The sequence below is a fragment of the Lissotriton helveticus genome, chromosome 1_2, assembly GCF_964261635.1.
Source record: "Lissotriton helveticus chromosome 1_2, aLisHel1.1, whole genome shotgun sequence".
Lineage (NCBI taxonomy): Eukaryota > Metazoa > Chordata > Amphibia > Caudata > Salamandridae > Lissotriton > Lissotriton helveticus.
In genome coordinates this window covers 338,080,142-338,092,417 of record NC_136058.1, presented here as the reverse complement: position 1 = coordinate 338,092,417, position 12,276 = coordinate 338,080,142, and the positions used below count along the sequence as shown (strand labels likewise).

The window sequence follows — 12,276 nt, the reverse complement described above, 5'->3', positions numbered from 1 at the left end:
TAAACAGTGCTCACCTCCTTGGGGTTAAGGCATACCATCGATCAATTCACAGTATTGTAATAGGCAGATTTGCTGCTTTTGGTTAGGACAAGTAATCTTTTTTCCTAAATATTACAATACAGAAATTCCTAGCCAAAAACAATCAGTTTTATCAAGAAATGATTTCATTGAAATAAATATCTATCTATCGATCTGTCTATCTGGCTATCTTTCTAACTATCAATATATATATTTATATATATATATATATATCTATATAATCAGCTCACTTTACCATTTGCAGCTTATAACTATTAGCCACCAGGGGTCACTACTAACCAAAAGCAGTCATTCTACTTGTAAATTGTGCCAATCGAGTGGAACAGCAGCCTAGGATTCACCACTGCTTCATCTCATTTTGCAAGAGAATGCAGATGTAAAGTGTTTTTGATGGTACGCCTGTGCATATTGAAATATTCAGAGCATATTATGAATTTCAGTTAACACATCAGTAAGCATTTTGTCCATCGGTGAATTCAACCTTTTTTCTCAATCGGAATAGGCAAGGATAATGACAGATATATTTTACAATGTTAAAAAGTACATCATTTTATTTAATTGTGTGAATAAAAGGAACCGCCTCCCCGTCGGGGAATTGAACCCCGGTCTCCCACGTGACAGGCAGGGATACTGACCACTATACTAACGAGGACTTATTGGCATCAGTTAAACAGTGCTCACCTCCTTGGGGTTAAGGCATACCATCGATCAATTCACAGTATTGTAATAGGCAGATTTGCTGCTTTTGGTTAGGACAAGTAATCTTTTTTCCTAAATATTACAATACAGAAATTCCTAGCCAAAAACAATCAGTTTTATCAAGAAATTATTTCATTGAAATAAATATCTATCTATCGATCTGTCCATCTAGCTATCTTTCTAACTATCAATATATATATTTATATATATATATATATCTATATAATCAGCTCAATTTACCATTTGCAGCTTATAACTATTAGCCACCAGGGGTCACTACTAACCAAAAGCAGTCATTCTACTTGTAAATTGTGCCAATCGAGTGGAACAGCAGCCTAGGATTCACCAGTGCTTCATCTCATTTTCCAAGAGAATGCAGATGTAAAGTGTTTTTGATGGTACGCCTGTGCATATTGAAATATTCAGAGCATATTATGAATTTCAGTTAACACATCAGTAAGCATTTTGTCCATCGGTGAATTCAACCTTTTTTCTCAATCGGAATAGGCAAGGATAATGACAGATATATTTTACAATGTTAAAAAGTACATCATTTTATTTAATTGTGTGAATAAAAGGAATCGCTTCCCCGTCGGGGAATTGAACCCCAGTCTCCCGCGTGACAGGCGGGGATACTAACCACTATACTAACGAGGACTTATTGGCATCAGTTAAACAGTGTTCACCTCCTTGGGGTTAAGGCATACCATCGATCAATTCACAGTATTGTAATAGGCAGATTTGCTGCTTTTGGTTAGGACAAGTAATCTTTTTTCCTAAATATTACAATACAGAAATTCCTAGCCAAAAACAATCAGTTTTATCAAGAAATTATTTCATTGAAATAAATATCTATCTATCGATCTGTCTATCTGGCTATCTTTCTAACTATCAATATATATATTTATATATATATATATATATATCTATATACTCAGCTCACTTTACCATTTGCAGCTTATAACTATTAGCCACCAGGGGTCACTACTAACCAAAAGCAGTCATTCTACTTGTAAATTGTGCCAATCGAGTGGAACAGCAGCCTAGGATTCACCACTGCTTCATCTCATTTTCCAAGAGAATGCAGATGTAAAGTGTTTTTGATGGTACGCCTGTGCATATTGAAATATTCAGAGCATATTCTGAATTTCAGTTAACACATCAGTAAGCATTTTGGCCATCACTGAATTCAACCTTTTTTCTCAATCGGAATAGGCATGGATAATGACAGATATATTTTACAATGTTAGAAAGTACATCATTTTATTTAATTGTGTGAATAAAAGGAATCGCCTCCCCGTCGGGGAATTGAACCCCGGTCTCCCGCGTGACAGGAGGGGATACTGACCACTATACTAACGAGGACTTATTAGCATCAGTTAAACAGTGCTCACCACCTCGGGGTTAAGGCATACCCTCGATCAATTCACAGAATTGTAATAGGCAGATTTGCTGCTTTTCGTTAGGACAAGAAATCTTTTTTCCTAAATATTACAATACAGAAATTCCTAGCCAAAAACAATCAGTTTTATCAAGAAATTATTTCATTGAACTAAATATCTATCGATCTGTCTATCTGGCTATCTTTCTAACTATCAATATATATATTTATATATATATATATATATATATATAATCAGCTCACTTTACCATTTGCAGCTTATAACTATTAGCCACCAGGGGTCACTACTAACCAAAAGCAGTCATTCTACTTGTAAATTGTGCCAATCGAGTGGAACAGCAGCCTAGGATTCACCACTGCTTCATCTCATTTTCCAAGAGAATGCAGATGTAAAGTGTTTTTGATGGTACGCCTGTGCATATTGAAATATTCAGAGCATATTATGAATTTCAGTTAACACATCAGTAAGCATTTTGTTCATCAGTGAATTCAACCTTTTTTCTCAATCGGAATAGGCAAGGATAATGACAGATATATTTTACAATGTTAGAAAGTTCATCATTTTATTTAATTGTGTGAATAAAAGGAATCGCCTCCCCATCTGGGAATTGAACCCCGGTCTCCCGCGTGACAGGCGGGGATACTGACCACTATACTAACGAGGACTTATTGGCATCAGTTAAACAGTGCTCACCTCCTTGGGGTTAAGGCATACCCTCGATCAATTCACTGTATTGTAATAGGCAGATGTGCTGCTTTTGGTTAGGACAAGTCATCTTTTTTCCTAAATATTTCAATACAGAAATTCCTAGCCAAAAACAATCAGTATTATCAAGAAATTATTTCATTGAAATAAATATCTATCTATCGATCTGTCTATCTAGCTATCTTTCTAACTATCAATATATATATTTATATATATATATATATCTATATAATCAGCTCACTTTACCATTTGCAGCTTATAACTATTAGCCACCAGGGGTCACTACTAACCAAAAGCAGTCATTCTACTTGTAAATTGTGCCAATCGAGTGGAACAGCAGCCTAGGATTCACCACTGCTTCATCTCATTTTCCAAGAGAATGCAGATGTAAAGTGTTTTTGTTGGTACGCCTGTGCATATTGAAATATTCAGAGCATATTATGAATTTCAGTTAACACATCAGTAAGCATTTTGTCCATCGGTGAATTCAACCTTTTTTCTCAATCGGAATAGGCAAGGATAATGACAGATATATTTTACAATGTTAAAAAGTACATCATTTTATTTAATTGTGTGAATAAAAGGAATCGCCTCCCCGTCGGGGAATTGAACCCCGGTCTCCCACGTGACAGGCGGGGATACTGACCACTATACTAACGAGGACTTATTGGCATCAGTTAAACAGTGCTCACCTCCTTGGGGTTAAGGCATACCATCGATCAATTCACAGTATTGTAATAGGCAGATTTGCTGCTTTTGGTTAGGACAAGTCATCTTTTTTCCTAAATATTTCAATACAGAAATTCCTAGCCAAAAACAATCAGTATTATCAAGAAATTATTTCATTGAAATAAATATCTATCTATCGATCGGTCTATCTAGCTATCTTTCTAGCTATCAATATATATATTTATATATATATATACACATATATATATATATAATCAGCTCACTTTACCATTTGCAGCTTATAACTATTAGCCACCAGGGGTCACTACTAACTAAAAGCAGTCATTCTACTTGTAAATTGTGCCAATCGAGTGGAACAGCAGCCTATGATTCACCACTGCTTCATCTCATTTTCCAAGAGAATGCAGATGTAAAGTGTTTTTGATGGTACGCCTGTGCATATTGAAATATTCAGAGCATATTATGAATTTCAGTTAACACATCAGTAAGCATTTTGGCCATCAGTGAATTCAACCTTTTTTCTCAATCGGAATAGGCAAGGATAATGACAGATATATTTTACAATGTTAGAAAGTACATCATTTTATTTTATTGTGTGAATAAAAGGAATCGCCTCCCCGTCGGGGAATCGAAACCCGGTCTCCCGCGTGACAGGCGGGGATACTGACCACTATACTAACGAGGACTTATTGACATCAGTTACACAGTGCTCACCTCCTTAGGGTTAAGGCATACCCTCGATCAATTCACAGTATTGTAATAGGCAGATTTGCTGCTTTTGGTTAGGACAAGTCATCTTTTTTCCTAAATATTTCAATACAGAAATTCCTTGCCAAAAACAATCAGTATTATCAAGAAATTATTTCATTGAAATAAATATCTATCTATCGATGTGTCTATCTAGCTATCTTTCTAACTATCAATATATATATTTATATATATATATAAATATATCTATATAATCAGCTCACTTTACCATTTGCAGCTTATAACTATTAGCCACCAGGGGTCACTACTAACTAAAAGCAGTCATTCTACTTGTAAATTGTGCCAATCGAGTGGAACAGCAGCCTAGGATTCACCACTGCTTCATCTCATTTTCCAAGAGAATGCAGATGTAAAGTGTTTTTGATGGTACGCCTGTGCATATTGAAATATTCAGAGCATATTATGAATTTCAGTCAACACATCAGTAAGCATTTTGGCCATCAGTGAATTCAACCTTTTTTCTCAATCGGAATAGGCAAGGATAATGACAGATATATTTTACAATGTTAGAAAGTACATCATTTTATTTAATTGTGTGAATAAAAGGAATCGCCTCCCCGTCGGGGAATCGAAACCCGGTCTCCCGCGTGACAGGCGGGGATACTGACCACTATACTAACGAGGACTTATTGGCATCAGTTAAACAGTGCTCACCTCCTTGGGGTTAAGGCATACCCTCGATCAATTCACAGTATTGTAATAGGCAGATTTGCTGCTTTTGGTTAGGACAAGTCATCTTTTTTCCTAAATATTTCAATACAGAAATTCCTAGCCAAAAACAATCAGTATTATCAAGAAATTATTTCATTGAAATAAATATCTATCTATCGATCTGTCTATCTAGCTATCTTTCTAACTATCAATATATATATTTATATATATATATATCTATATAATCAGCTCACTTTACCATTTGCAGCTTATAACTATTAGCCACCAGGGGTCACTACTAACCAAAAGCAGTTATTCTACTTGTAAATTGTGCCAATCGAGTGGAACAGCAGCCTAGGATTCACCACTGCTTCATCTCATTTTCCAAGAGAATGCAGATGTAAAGTGTTTTTGATGGTACGCCTGTGCATATTGAAATATTCAGAGAATATTATGAATTTCAGTTAACACATCAGTAAGCATTTTGGCCATCAGTGAATTCAACCTTTTTTCTCAATCGGAATAGGCAAGGATAATGACAGATATATTTTACAATGTTAGAAAGTACATCATTTTATTTAATTGTGTGAATAAAAGGAATCGCCTCCCCGTCGGGGAATTGAACCCCGGTCTCCCGCGTGACAGGCAGGTATACTGACCACTATACTAACGAGGACTTATTGGCATCAGTTAAACAGTGCTCACCTCCTTGGGGTTAAGGCATACCCTCGATAAATTCACAGTATTGTAATAGGCAGATTTGCTGCTTTTGGTTAGGACAAGTTATCTTTTTTCCTAAATATTTCAACACAGAAATTCCTAGCCAAAAACAATCAGTATTATCAAGAAATTATTTCATTGAAATAAATATCTATCTATCGATCTGTCTATCCAGCTATCTTTCTAACTATCAATATATATATTTATATATATATATTACCTACTGGCGGTCGCCAGTAGGTATATATAGTTAGGATTTTTTCTCTATGGGTTTTTTGAAAATTCTATGTCTAATAACTTTGGCGTTTGTGGACGGAATTGGCTGAAATTTTCAGGAAAATGGCACATTTTGTTTCTGAGCAGCCCCTGAAAATTGGGGGGGGGTTCGTCCAGGGGGGGTCGAGAAAAAAGGGGGGTCCCAAAACGTGTTTTTAACATTGAGTTTTCCATAGGGCGGTTGGCCTCACTTTTAGCCCGAACGGCTGAATGGATTTGCACGAAACTTGGCAAAATTGTAGGGACTGGTAGCCCGATGTGCCTTTTGTAGGTCTCAATATATGTGCTGCAGTGGATTTTGAGAAATGAACGTTTAAAAAAAGATATATATCTGTAAGCGCGCTCTGGGCAGCGCTCCAGGACGCGTACTTTTCGCGCAACGGAGCTTTGTGAAGCGAAGCTGATTGGTTCTCCGGCGTCTGTCAACATTCCAAACAGTCCGTAGCGGCCGCCATCTTGTCTCTCGGTAGGATCGAGAGACAAGAGGAGGCGAAAGCGAAGGGGCAAATGACCATAAGGGGGAATAGTAGATCCTTGCTGACCCCCTAGGTTTGATGTGGAGGTTTTAAAAGGGCCCCGCGGGGCAAAAAAAAATAATAATAATAATAATAATCGAACGGCTGAATGGATTTGCACGAAACTTGGTAAAATATTAGGGACTGGTACCCCGATGTGCCTTTGCTAGGTCTCAATATATGTGCTTCAGTGCATTTTGAGAAATTAACGTTCAAAAACAAGATATATATCTGTAACAGCGCTCCGCTTCGCGGAGATAAAATTATATCTGTATTACCTAGCTGTTGCTAACACCAGTTAGCGACGGCTAGTAGGAGATAGCGACCATCTTGGGCCCCACTTTGCATGTGAGTGATATTTATCACTAATGACATGCAAAGTGGGCATGCCAAGATGTTAGCGACTGGAAACAGTCGCTAACATCGCTATCTCCTATTATCAACTTTTGGAAATATTCGAGATAAGCGCGAATATCTCCAAAAAGTAACAGCTGCCCTGAGCAGTTCTTAGCCATGTTATCCAATGGTAGGTGGATAACATGGCTAAGAGCATTAGCTCGGTAATGCATGAATATCGCTGAGTTTTCAGTGATATTAATGCATTGCGGTCGTTTTTTATCGTATTTGCGATAAACCTTGATAATAGCAAGGTTTATCTGCGATAATTTCTGACGGTAAAAAAATCTTTGCAATGCATCGTTAGGGATAAATATCGCTTAACTTTGGTAATATGCCCCAACGTCTGTTAACGTTCGATTCGAAGGAAATCAGGAAGTGTTGAAAAACATTGTCTGCGCCATCTTGTCTTTTTTCAAATGCCACACTTTTGTCGTGCACGGCAGCCATTTTAGATGCCTTGACCAGACCCACTCTGTGCACGCTGTCGATCCTTAGCATGGCTCCCCACCCTCGCAAGCATCTCACCCAGGCAGTGGTCACCCCCGCTCTCTGTCTTATGCATGGGTATTAAACCTCCCCCCATCTGCGCTGCTCTTCCCTGAGAATCACACCCTGTGCCCGCCCGACACCTCACTTTCGCCCTATTCACTACCGCACCCTCTGACACTCCTTTTCCTCTGTGTCTGATTGTCCAGGCCGGTCCTAGGCTATCAGCTAGCCCTGCAGATGTAGTTTATGGCCACAGCTGTAAAGAATCACCCCTCTTCAAAGGAGTTATAGTAGATCAAGGCCCACACTCGATGAGATCCGTCACAGCAGAAGCGTTGCTATTATCTGAAAACCATCCTGTATTGTGATTGGGGAGGGGACCGAGCGTGAAGCGGAAGATTCCAGGGATGACTCTTTGTACATCAAAGTTTTTACAATTATGTGTCACATTAAAAATATATAGCACTCCGACAAAGTAGTAAGATTATAAAACTTTAATAATTTATAAATATATACAAGAAAACAAAAATAGTAATAACATATAAACATTTTTAGGGAAAAACAACGAAGTAGCGGTCGGCTGTGCGAATAGTCCCAACGCAGCACAACGTCCAGATTTCCGGCGTGGGGCGTCGCGGGGGGTGGGTCATCAGTAGCAAACTGTTGTGCGAATAGTTCCAAGGCAGCAGAACGCGCCGAAATCTAGATGACACGAAAGTGATGTCTAGTAAGTTGCCACCCAGCAAATAACGGCGTGGGGCGTCGCGGGGGGTGGGTCATCAGTAGCAAACTGTTGTGCGAATAGTTCCAAGGCAGCAGAACGATGGCACCAAGGTGATGTCCAGTAAGTTGCCGCACTGGTTTTGGTATCCTACAATGCTGCTCCGAATAACGGCGTGGGGCGCCCCGGGGGAGGCGGCGTGAACGGGCCTCTCCAGGTGGAGTGTCATCTGTTGTAGTGGGGCGCCCCTTTACCGTTTCAGTTGCCATTCCGTCCGTTTTTGGTCCACTGTGTCAAAAGCCGCAATTCAACTGAGTTGCGCCCACTCTTGCGGTGCAGCGATAGGCGGCTGTCACAGGACTCTCAAAATGGCGGCAGGCTCTTTCCTTTTTGGGCCTGGTCCACTGAAATGGCCCTGGGACACCTTGGAAATCGGACGCTTGTCTGCTAGGTCTTGGACCCCATTCTCGAAAGCGTCCCCTCCGCCTTGAGAATTCATCAAAAGTTTTGGGGGCCCCGACTCCTGCAGGCTTCTGGTGGGGAGCGGCTGCCATGATTGCTCGCGGAATGACCACGACGGAGCTACGAGATGGTGGTTCTCTCATGCCAGTTTAGTCTGAAACATCCAGAAACAAGGTGGGGCTTTCATCGTTTGGGAAAAAAAAAAAGTTTTCATCCAATGAAAAGTGTTGTTTTTAGGTCATATGATCAAGCCTTCCATCATTAGGAAACCAAAAGTAAAATGAACCAATGAAAAGTTTTATAAACAAGTCACATGACCTGTTATGCGGCATAGGGTATAAAATGCGGCGAAAATACGTTGGCACGTGAGGCGGCGTCAGTAGTGGACCGATGTGCGAATAGGCCGAAGGCAATACAACGCGCCAAGATCCGGATGGCACCGAGGTGGTGTCATAGTTGAGAGTTCTGAGCAGCGGTTGTAACACTGTCTGAAGCTTATTTGCAGCTGCTGCAGCTTTACTACGCGCCAAGATCCGGATGGCACCGAGGTGGTGTCTAGTAAGGTGCACTGGTGTGGCCATCCTACAATGCTGAAAGTCGGCGTGGGGCGCCCCGTTGGCCTGTGAGTTTGCGTCAGTAGCGGACCTATGTGCGAATAGGCCGAAGGCAGCACAACGCGCCAAGATCCGGATGGCACCGAGGTGGTGTCTAGTAAGTTGCCGCACTGGTGTGGCCATCCAACAATGCTGAAAGTCGGCGTGGGGCGCCCCGTTGGCCTGTGAGATGGCGTCAGTAGCGGACCGATGTGCGAACAGGCCGAAGGCAGCACAACGCGCCAAGATCCGGATGGCACCGAGGTGGTGTCTAGTAAGGTGCACTGGTGTGGCCATCCTACAATGCTGAAAGTCGGCGTGGGGCGCCCCGTTGGCCTGTGAGTTTGCGTCAGTAGCGGACCGATGTGCGAATAGGCCGAAGGCAGCACAACGCGCCAAGATCCGGATGGCACCGAGGTGGTGTCTAGTAAGTTGTCGCACTTCTGTGGCCATCCTACAATGTTGAAAGTCGGCGTGGGGCGCCCCGTTGGCCTGTGAGATGGCGTCAGTAGCGGACCGATGTGCGAATGGGGCCAAAGGAAGCGCAACAATATTTTCTGACTGACACCACAAGGCGCTGAGATGCCAAGATCCGGATGGCACCGAGGTGATGTCTAAGTTGCGGACTGATGTGCGAATGGGGCCAAAGGCAGCGTAACAATATTTTTTGTATGGAAGATACCACTAGGCGTTGTGATGCCAAGATTCGGATGGCACCGAGGTGATGTCTAGCAAGTTGCTGTACTGGTGTGGTCATCCTACAATGCTGAAACTCGGCGTGGGTCGCCCCATTAGCCTGTGAGATGGCGTCAGTAGCGGACCGATGTGCGAATAGGCCGAAGGCAGCACAACGCGCCAAGATCCGGATGTCACCGTGGTGGTTTCATAGTTGAGAGGCACTTCATCTGCAGTGGGGCGCCGAGATCCGGATGGCACCGAGGTGATGTCTAGCAAGTTGCTGTACTGGTGTGGTCATTCTACAATGCTGAAAGTCGGCGTGGGGCGCCCCATTAGCCTGTGAGATGGCGTCAGTAGCGGACTGATGTGCGAATGGGGCCAAAGGCAGCGCAACAATATTTTCTGAAGAGAAGACACCAAAAGGTGCTGACATTCCAAGATCCGGATGGCACCGAGGTGGTGTCTAGCAAGCTATGCAGTTGAGTTGTGTGCGCACTTGCGGCGAATAGGTCGAAGGCAGCATAACAATGCTTTTTGAATAGAAGACACCACAAGGCGTTGAGATTCGGTTACCACCGAGGTGATGTCTAGCAAGTTGCCGCACTGGTGTGGCCATCCTACAATACTGCTCCGAATAACGGCGTGGGGTGCCCGAAGGGGGGGGGAGCCGGCGTGAATGGGCCTTCCTAGGTGGAGGCTCGTCTGCTGTAGTGGGGCGCCCCTTTACCGTTTCAGTTGCCATTCAGCTGAGTTTCGGCTGCTCTTGATGCTACAGCGACAGGCGGCTGCAAGAGGACTCTCAAAATGGCGGCCTGTTCTTTGGATTTGGGCCTGGTCCACTAAAATGGCCCTGGGACACCTTAGAACTCGGACGCTCGATTTTTTTTTCCTTTCCTGTAAATGCAAAAAAAGGTAAATGCCCGGTACGTTACACGCTTCATCTGCCACGATGAACTCTCCAGAGGAACCGAAAAAAAATATAGTTGTGGTAACTATACCATGCATCGTCATATGGAGAGGTGGCACCAATTAATTATAGTTCTGCATAAAAGAGAATTGGAGGAGAACCCCTGACCTGCTAGTACATTCATCAAAGAAGTGGCACTGAGAGCTTCAGAGGCAAGGGAAACGGTCCCAAATATTTAGAAGAACTTTGGAAAGATTAAAATGACATGTTTAGATTGTGGCAAATTAATTTCATGTGGACAGATGATTGTTACTCTAATAAATACAGCATATGAACATCATCATAGTCGATGGTTGGTAGAGACATTTTGACTATATCCTGGACCTGCCCGTCCTCGCCCAAAATGGCGCCGGAATAAATGGGACTCGTAACTCCTTGTTGTGTACTGGTTGCAGAACCTTGAAATCACGAGATACGTATGCAGTTTTGAAGCACATGGCGGGCGGGGACGAGAATTGATTGAATATTTCGACATCCCTATTGATATTAAGTTCTGATGTGTTATTGATTACTGTACTGTTGAAAGTTCGAATTAACGTCACCCATGGTACTTGCCCGCAAATGTATATCTAAATAATTTTATTGCAACTGGCCCTGTCGTATTTTAATTATAAAATGTACGTCCACCGATTCCGTAACTGTTAGACACCTTAGTTCTTGCAACCTATTGGCCCGCCCGTTACGTTCCTCTACAGTGTAAATGTCTATTCATCATATACGATTACAGTTTGCTCTGTGGCAGGCCCACGTGGTTATAGGCTCGTATTTGTATAATGAAATTTTCACAATAAAGGTTTTTAAAAGAAAACATGGTAGTAGTATATACATTGGTAAAGTTTTTAATAATAGTGACTGTTTTAGAATCATTAAAAGGCAAGTGAAATAAAGCAGACCAATTACATGAAGGGTAAATGGTATAATACGAAGGAACGCAGTAAAGATAAATGGTCAAGGGCTGTTGTGTTTTCTATCCCTGCAACATAAAGTGATCGATAAGAATCTCATATTCAGGCGTATCGGCGACTAAGACAGCAGGTCGACCCTCTTTTGCTCAACGGCTCCGTCATGGGACGAAGAAACGCTCTTTTTCTCGAAAAAAGAATATATTTTACTTGCAGGACAGTTGTAAAATTTCCGGGAAAGTACATTAGCCTGGAACATTATAACATATATTTAAGAAAAAATAATGTTCGGAAGTAATGAAAACCGTAATTTTTAGGTCATATGACCACGCCTTTCATCATTACAATAAGAAAAGTAAAATGAACCAATGAAAAGTTTTATTAACAAGTCACATGACTTGTTATGCTTACGTTACGCGCTGCGCGCCCCGGATGACTTCCGGATGCGCTAACGCGGCGTGTCATATGACGCATTACGCGACAACGCAGGTACAGAATATAGTCAAAATGTCTCCACCAACCAGCGGTCGGAACACAACCCCTTTCAGCAGGCTAAATAGTTCTGTTAAATGACAACAGAAGGGACAGGCAACAAGAAC

At 41.8% G+C, this 12,276-nt stretch overlaps 3 non-coding genes across 3 annotated transcripts; all 3 read right to left on the bottom strand.

The window, feature by feature from the left end:
• Nucleotides 1-1,323: 1,323 nt before the first annotated feature.
• On the bottom strand, nucleotides 1,324-1,395 carry TRNAD-GUC (transfer RNA aspartic acid (anticodon GUC)). Its single transcript has one exon. It is a non-coding gene; the product is annotated as a tRNA-Asp (tRNA).
• Nucleotides 1,396-3,437: 2,042 nt separating this feature from the next.
• TRNAD-GUC (transfer RNA aspartic acid (anticodon GUC)) lies at nucleotides 3,438-3,509 on the bottom strand. The gene has a single exon. It is a non-coding gene; the product is annotated as a tRNA-Asp (tRNA).
• A 2,050-nt stretch (nucleotides 3,510-5,559) lies between these two features.
• Nucleotides 5,560-5,631, bottom strand: TRNAD-GUC (transfer RNA aspartic acid (anticodon GUC)). Its single transcript has one exon. It is a non-coding gene; the product is annotated as a tRNA-Asp (tRNA).
• Between the last annotated feature and the right edge of the window lie 6,645 nt (nucleotides 5,632-12,276).